Here is an 8,373-nt window from a genome sequence, read left to right on the forward strand (position 1 = left end):
CGGCACCTCCATCTACAGGGATCCGACGGAACTACGCCAACCATGCCGGCAAAACAGTATCGCCATCTATGAAAATACGGCGAAACCACATGCAATACCTCCATCTATGCGAATCTGACAACACTACGTCCGCCATGTCGAGCGCACCACAAAACATACCGCCATCTGTAGGTCTCCCGCAACATGACCTCCTGCAACGACGATACCGTCATCTATGAGACGCCAAGCCGACTAAGACAGCGTTGGCCCCACAGTGCCCTTCGTTCGACCCCACCCACAAAGCCTGCACCCTCTGTCGACAACAGCACCCCAACGCCAGCGCCTCTGCCGCACGAAGTCGTGGACCGGCAATCACTCCACCTGCACCCGTTCGTGCCCCACCCCAACCGCCCAACTCGCAACTCCAGCGGATGAACGGCGGACTTTGCTCGCACTCGCAATGTGCAATCCACCCCTATAACGTGCGTTTCATGAAGAGTTATGTCCAATATGCGACATTCCCGCTGTCCATATACATGAGCTGCGAGCTGTACCACGTACGAGCTACAGACGCGATCGCGTTGCTCTCTGTACGAATGCAGATGCTCAGCGGCAGCTAGGAGGCGCTCCATCCATGTCGGTACCGGTGAGCGTTGCACTCGCAGTCGCAAAAACGTACGGCAAGTATATTACCCGGAAGAGTCAATGACAGTCCAAGCCCCCCTGCGTGGGAAGAGTCTTCCTAGGCCATGACCCACCGGAAGGGCGCAGCGTCCCCCACCCCAGACATGTGACGTCACACTATCGGTATTGACGACTAGACTGATTCCTTATAATCATTTGCCATACACCGGTGGAAGCTGCCGAGACGAGTAACTACATAGCGGGCTCGCCGTGTCACTAATGTACAGAGATACAATAGTTTCGACTGGAACCGGAGTAAACGTATACACGGCGCTGATTAGTAATAGATAGAGCCATCAGAATACAGATAATGTATACAACTGTCCGTATACATGCTGAAAGACTCTGCTCACAATCACACGTCAGCCAGACACTCTTATCACGCACTACTCTCTGCCTGTAACAGGCACACAGACAATATGTAAGCACCAGCATGGAACAACACCCAGTGCATCCTCTCTGCCACATTAGACAATCCACACTATCATAACCAGACCGGGAGGTCCACTCGGAAAACAGAATATCCCACCCTTCCGACAACCACCATTGCTCAGCTAAGCCACCAACACCCACACATGTCCCACACAGGGGTGCACCCAACATCACAATACTGCCTCCTGTCACACCACACAAACAATGGCAGGAATGAAAGACACAGGTCTGCCACAAGCATGGAATCAGAGCGCCGCCTGTTATGAGCCAAAGGTGCACCCTGACGTGGCAAATCCGATGATGCCGCAGTCATTTACTTACGATAATCACAATCAACAAACCGGCCCCCCCCCCCCCCCCAAAACACCTTTCCTTACAACAATGTGTACCTTAACCTAACCCATATTGTGCCTTAACCTAACCCGTATTGTACCTTAACCTAACCCGTATTGTACCTTAACCTAACCCGTATTGTACCTTAACCTAACCCGTATTGTACCTTAACCTAACCCGTACTGTGCCTTAACCTAACCCGTACTGTGCCTTAACCTAACCCGTACTGTGCCTTAACCTAACCCGTACTGTGCCTTAACCTAACCTATGTTGCGCCTTAACCTAACCTATGTTGCGCCTTAACCTAACCTATGTTGCGCCTTAACCTAACCTATGTTGCGCCTTAACCTAACCTATGTTGCGCCTTAACCTAACCTATGTTGCGCCTTAACCTAACCTATGTTGCGCCTTAACCTAACCCATGTTGCGCCTTAACCTAACCCATGTTGCGCCTTAACCTAACCCATGTTGCGCCTTAACCTAACCCATGTTGCGCCTTAACCTAACCCATGTTGCGCCTTAACCTAACCCATGTTGCGCCTTAACCTAACCCATGTTGCGCCTTAACCTAACCCATGTTGCGCCTTAACCTAACCCATGTTGCGCCTTAACCTAACCCATGTTGCGCCTTAACCTAACCCATGTTGCGCCTTAACCTAACCCATGTTGCGCCTTAACCTAACCCATGTTGCGCCTTAACCTAACCCATGTTGCGCCTTAACCTAACCCATGTTGCGCCTTAACCTAACCCATGTTGCGCCTTAACCTAACCCATGTTGCGCCTTAACCTAACCCATGTTGCGCCTTAACCTAACCCATGTTGCGCCTTAACCTAACCCATGTTGCGCCTTAACCTAACCCATGTTGCGCCTTAACCCAACACACGTTGCGCCTTAACCCAACACACGTTGCGCCTTAACCCAACACACGTTGCGCCTTAACCCAACCACACGTTGCGCCTTAACCCAACACACGTTGGGCCTTAACCCAACACACGTTGGGCCTTAACCCAACACACGTTGGCCTTAACCCAACACACGTTGGGCCTTAACCCAACACACGTTGGGCCTTAACCCGCTCTGTAATTGTCATACGACGCGTAAAATTAGTGTAGTGTTGCCTAACTGCAACCCCCGCAATATAGTTTTGCTACTCGCACTGCCCGGTCCCCAGAGTATCGCTTCATGTTAAACACCTTGCAGCTATACACTGTAATGCGGATGGCAGCAGGACGTACATGCTCAATGCCCTTCGCAGTTGTTCATTGAGCATTCGCATGGCGAAGCCACAGCCTACGTTGTGGTACGGCTTGTGGTCAACTGTCCGCTGATGTTGTACGTCCAAATCACACACTGTACTGCACATTGGTCCTCATGTACTGAATGATACATCGTGGTACATGTGTGACCGTACCACGACTGCGCCAACAACGGCGAACCATACGGTCCAAATATTGTGCACTCAGCTACGTGTCGTCTCCCTATAAGAGCTGGATTGCAGTATGGTATGCCGTGGATGGCGATCAGCATGAGCCGTCTGTTGATGAGTAGTGGTGCGTGTTGTCAGACGTAGTCGTCTCTTCTCACACACCGTGATAGCATGGTGCACTGCGTTCCACATCTGCGACATGCGACAGAGGCCGGTTGACAGTCGTTCGCGCAATGGACATCGCATACGTACGGGGGCCACCTTCCACGTGTTCGCGAAGCGTGCACATGTTGTTGCGTGTATGTGGGCAGACATAGTGTGTCGTGACACCTGACACAGGCATGCAACAATCGTTGAATTTGCAAATGGCGATGGACGTCTACGTTTGCTGGTGACGTTACGCAAATGAACAACTGGTAAACCGTGTGGTGCGGTTGTTCTCGCTAGAGGTGAATCAGTGATGGCGACGATCGGTTGAGCTACCAACCGGTTGTTTCAGCGATACCCACCATGCCCACGAACGTGAATGGCATGTGGGTGTGAAGCGGATACGCGGCGGTGGCTGGGTGGGACCGTCCCCGGCCGGTGAGGGGGGGCCTCCCGGCGTGCTGGCCGCGCGGTGCGTGGGCGCACGCGCTACAGCCGGCTGGTGGGGGCGGCCAGTGGCAGGCGCGCCGGCCGACGGAGGCGGCAGGCGGCGCAGCTGCGCGCCGGCGCACCCTGCACGCGGCGCCGTGCGGCCAAAGTAGTCCTCGCGGGCCCGGTGCGAAGCGCGGTGGACATCTGCAGTGTGCTGGTCCGATTGAGGACTGTGTGCGCTGAGGATGCGCCGCCGCCCGGCGCTCGGCGCCGCGACGCCGTCTGCTGCTCGGTCGCCTCTGCGGTTCTCGCAGGTGGATTGTATCGCAGCTGTGCGGACGTGTTGGCGCGTGCGCTGTGCTGGGAGAGTTCGCTTCGGCACCCAAGTGGGGCTTTTGTCCTTCTGTGGCGCTGGCGTTGGAGCTGCCGGCCACCGTAGGTGGCGCGTGTTGTCTCCCGCCGGCAATGCCACGACAGCACGCTCCCGGGCCTCTGTCGGCAGCGGCAAGCTCAGTTGGGAGCACGGGTGGTCGCACCTAAAGCGTCTACTCGCCAAACCCCGGGCGATTGCGCCTCTCTCGAACCCGACCAAGTACTTAGGACGGCGCTGCGCGCCCGCCGGGACCTGAGAGGGTTTCGAGGTGTATTGTGCAGGGGAGCTCAGCCTCCTCCTGTTTGCAGAATAATTGAGCGGACGCTTGCGTGTTCGCGCGGGCCCCCGGGACACACTCCCGGGCGGGCCGGCTGCTCAGCTCTAGTTGACGCAGCTCCCTGGTTGATCCTGCCAGTAGTCATATGCTTGTCTCAAAGATTAAGCCATGCATGTCTCAGTACAAGCCGCATTAAGGTGAAACCGCGAATGGCTCATTAAATCAGTTATGGTTCCTTAGATCGTACCACGTTACTTGGATAACTGTGGTAATTCTAGAGCTAATACATGCAAACAGAGTCCCGACCAGAGATGGAAGGGACGCTTTTATTAGATCAAAACCAATCGGTCGGCTCGTCGGTCCGTTTGCCTTGGTGACTCTGAATAACTTTGGGCTGATCGCACGGTCCTCGTACCGGCGACGCATCTTTCAAATGTCTGCCTTATCAACTGTCGATGGTAGGTTCTGCGCCTACCATGGTTGTAACGGGTAACGGGGGAATCAGGGTTCGATTCCGGAGAGGGAGCCTGAGAAACGGCTACCACATCCAAGGAAGGCAGCAGGCGCGCAAATTACCCACTCCCGGCACGGGGAGGTAGTGACGAAAAAATAACGATACGGGACTCATCCGAGGCCCCGTAATCGGAATGAGTACACTTTAAATCCTTTAACGAGTATCTATTGGAGGGCAAGTCTGGTGCCAGCAGCCGCGGTAATTCCAGCTCCAATAGCGTATATTAAAGTTGTTTGCGGTTAAAAAGCTCGTAGTTGGATTTGTGTCCCACGCTGTTGGTTCACCGCCCGTCGGTGTTTAACTGGCATGTATCGTGGGGACGTCCTGCCGGTGGGGCGAGCTGAAGGCGTGCGACGCGCCTCGTGCGTGCTCGTGCGTCCCGAGGCGGACCCCGTGGCAATCCTACCAGGGTGCTCTTGAGTGAGTGTCTCGGTGGGCCGGCACGTTTACTTTGAACAAATTAGAGTGCTTAAAGCAGGCAAGCCCGCCTGAATACTGTGTGCATGGAATAATGGAATAGGACCTCGGTTCTATTTTGTTGGTTTTCGGAACCCGAGGTAATGATTAATAGGGACAGGCGGGGGCATTCGTATTGCGACGTAGAGGTGAAATTCTTGGATCGTCGCAAGACGAACAGAAGCGAAAGCATTTGCCAAGTATGTTTTCATTAATCAAGAACGAAAGTTAGAGGTTCGAAGGCGATCAGATACGCCCTAGTTCTAACCATAAACGATGCCAGCCAGCGATCCGCCGCAGTTCCTCGATGACTCGGCGGGCAGCCTCCGGGAAACCAAAGCTTTTGGGTTCCGGGGGAAGTATGGTTGCAAAGCTGAAACTTAAAGGAATTGACGGAAGGGCACCACCAGGAGTGGAGCCTGCGGCTTAATTTGACTCAACACGGGAAACCTCACCAGGCCCGGACACCGGAAGGATTGACAGATTGATAGCTCTTTCTTGATTCGGTGGGTGGTGGTGCATGGCCGTTCTTAGTTGGTGGAGCGATTTGTCTGGTTAATTCCGATAACGAACGAGACTCTAGCCTGCTAACTAGTCGCGTGACATCCTTCGTGCTGTCAGCGATTACTTTTCTTCTTAGAGGGACAGGCGGCTTCTAGCCGCACGAGATTGAGCAATAACAGGTCTGTGATGCCCTTAGATGTTCTGGGCCGCACGCGCGCTACACTGAAGGAATCAGCGTGTCTTCCTAGGCCGAAAGGTCGGGGTAACCCGCTGAACCTCCTTCGTGCTAGGGATTGGGGCTTGCAATTGTTCCCCATGAACGAGGAATTCCCAGTAAGCGCGAGTCATAAGCTCGCGTTGATTACGTCCCTGCCCTTTGTACACACCGCCCGTCGCTACTACCGATTGAATGATTTAGTGAGGTCTTCGGACTGGTACGCGGCATTGACTCTGTCGTTGCCGATGCTACCGGAAAGATGACCAAACTTGATCATTTAGAGGAAGTAAAAGTCGTAACAAGGTTTCCGTAGGTGAACCTGCGGAAGGATCATTACCGACTAGACTGCATGTCTTTCGATGTGCGTGTCGTGTCGCGCAACACGCTACCTGTACGGCTCGCAGTAGCCGTGCGCCGCGTGCGGAACCACGCGTGCTTCTCAAAACTAACGCCAATGTTGTGTGGTACGAGCGCTGAAGCGCTGGAGCGGCTGGCCTGCGGCACCTGGCGCCTGGCGCCGGTTTTGAATGACTTTCGCCCGACTGCCTGTCCGCTCCGGTGTGGAGCCGTACGACGCCCATCGGCCGTGAGGCTGTTGGACACAGAACGCTTGAACAGGGGCCGCCACACGCCTACGTCCCGCCTATGCAACTGTCTTGAAAGAGACAGTGGAAACTAAGAAAAAGATCACCCAGGACGGTGGATCACTCGGCTCGTGGGTCGATGAAGAACGCAGCAATTGCGCGTCGACATGTGAACTGCAGGACACATGAACATCGACGTTTCGAACGCACATTGCGGTCCATGGATTCCGTTCCCGGGCCACGTCTGGCTGAGGGTCGGCTACGTATACTGAAGCGCGCGGCGTTTGCCCCGCTTCGCAGACCTGGGAGCGTCGCGGCCGCCTGTGGGGGCCGGCCGCGCCTCCTTAAAACGTGCGATGCGCGCCCGGTCGCCTGGCGGTTCGCATACCGGTACTTACTCGGTAGCGTGCACAGCCGGCTGGCGGTGTGGCGTGCGACACCTCGTACAACGACCTCAGAGCAGGCGAGACTACCCGCTGAATTTAAGCATATTACTAAGCGGAGGAAAAGAAACTAACAAGGATTCCCCCAGTAGCGGCGAGCGAACAGGGAAGAGTCCAGCACCGAACCCCGCAGGCTGCCGCCTGTCGTGGCATGTGGTGTTTGGGAGGGTCCACTACCCCGACGCCTCGCGCCGAGCCCAAGTCCAACTTGAATGAGGCCACGGCCCGTAGAGGGTGCCAGGCCCGTAGCGGCCGGTGCGAGCGTCGGCGGGACCTCTCCTTCGAGTCGGGTTGCTTGAGAGTGCAGCTCCAAGTGGGTGGTAAACTCCATCTGAGACTAAATATGACCACGAGACCGATAGCGAACAAGTACCGTGAGGGAAAGTTGAAAAGAACTTTGAAGAGAGAGTTCAAAAGTACGTGAAACCGTTCTGGGGTAAACGTGAGAAGTCCGAAAGGTCGAACGGGTGAGATTCACGGCCCATCCGGCCACTGGCCTCCGCCCTCGGCAGATGGGGCCGGCCGCCCGCGCGGAGCAATCCGCGGCGGGGTCGTGTCCGGTTGCCTTTCCACTCGCCGCGGGGTGGGGCCGTTCCGGTGTGCGGTGGGCCGCACTTCTCCCCTAGTAGGACGTCGCGACCCGCTGGGTGCCGGCCTACGGCCCGGGTGCGCAGCCTGTCCTTCCGCGGGCCTCGGTTCGCGTCTGTTGGGCAGAGCCCGGTGTCCTGGCTGGCTGCCCGGCGGTATATCTGGAGGAGTCGATTCGCCCCTTTGGGCGCTCGGGCTCCCGGCAAGCGCGCGCGGTTCTTCCCGGATGACGGACCTACCTGGCCCGGCCCCGGACCCGCGCCGCTGTTGGCTCGGGATGCTCTCGGGCGGAATAATCGCTCCCGTCAGCGGCGCTTCAGCTTTGGACAATTTCACGACCCGTCTTGAAACACGGACCAAGGAGTCTAACATGTGCGCGAGTCATTGGGCTGTACGAAACCTAAAGGCGTAATGAAAGTGAAGGTCTCGCCTTGCGCGGGCCGAGGGAGGATGGGGCTTCCCCGCCCTTCACGGGGCGGCGGCCTCCGCACTCCCGGGGCGTCTCGTCCTCATTGCGAGGTGAGGCGCACCTAGAGCGTACACGTTGGGACCCCGAAAGATGGTGAACTATGCCTGGCCAGGACGAAGTCAGGGGAAACCCTGATGGAGGTCCGTAGCGATTCTGACGTGCAAATCGATCGTCGGAGCTGGGTATAGGGGCGAAAGACTAATCGAACCATCTAGTAGCTGGTTCCCTCCGAAGTTTCCCTCAGGATAGCTGGTGCTCGTACGAGTCTCATCCGGTAAAGCGAATGATTAGAGGCCTTGGGGCCGAAACGACCTCAACCTATTCTCAAACTTTAAATGGGTGAGATCTCCGGCTTGCTTGATATGCTGAAGCCGCGAGCAAACGACTCGGATCGGAGTGCCAAGTGGGCCACTTTTGGTAAGCAGAACTGGCGCTGTGGGATGACCAAACGCCGAGTTAAGGCGCCCGAATCGACGCTCATGGGAAACCATGAAAGGCGTTGGTTGCTTAAGA

The 8,373-nt window shown here is 56.0% G+C and overlaps 2 non-coding genes across 2 annotated transcripts; both read left to right on the forward strand.

Moving 5' to 3' along the window:
- The first annotated feature begins 4,203 nt into the window (after positions 1-4,203).
- LOC124591227 lies at positions 4,204-6,112 on the forward strand. Its single transcript, XR_006977055.1, has one exon. It is a non-coding gene; the product is annotated as a small subunit ribosomal RNA (ribosomal RNA).
- Positions 6,113-6,464: 352 nt separating this feature from the next.
- On the forward strand, positions 6,465-6,618 carry LOC124591235. The gene has a single exon (XR_006977062.1). It is a non-coding gene; the product is annotated as a 5.8S ribosomal RNA (ribosomal RNA).
- The last annotated feature ends 1,755 nt before the right edge of the window (positions 6,619-8,373 follow it).

Source organism: Schistocerca americana, unplaced genomic scaffold (genome assembly GCF_021461395.2).
Source record: "Schistocerca americana isolate TAMUIC-IGC-003095 unplaced genomic scaffold, iqSchAmer2.1 HiC_scaffold_814, whole genome shotgun sequence".
NCBI classification, from domain to species: domain Eukaryota; kingdom Metazoa; phylum Arthropoda; class Insecta; order Orthoptera; family Acrididae; genus Schistocerca; species Schistocerca americana.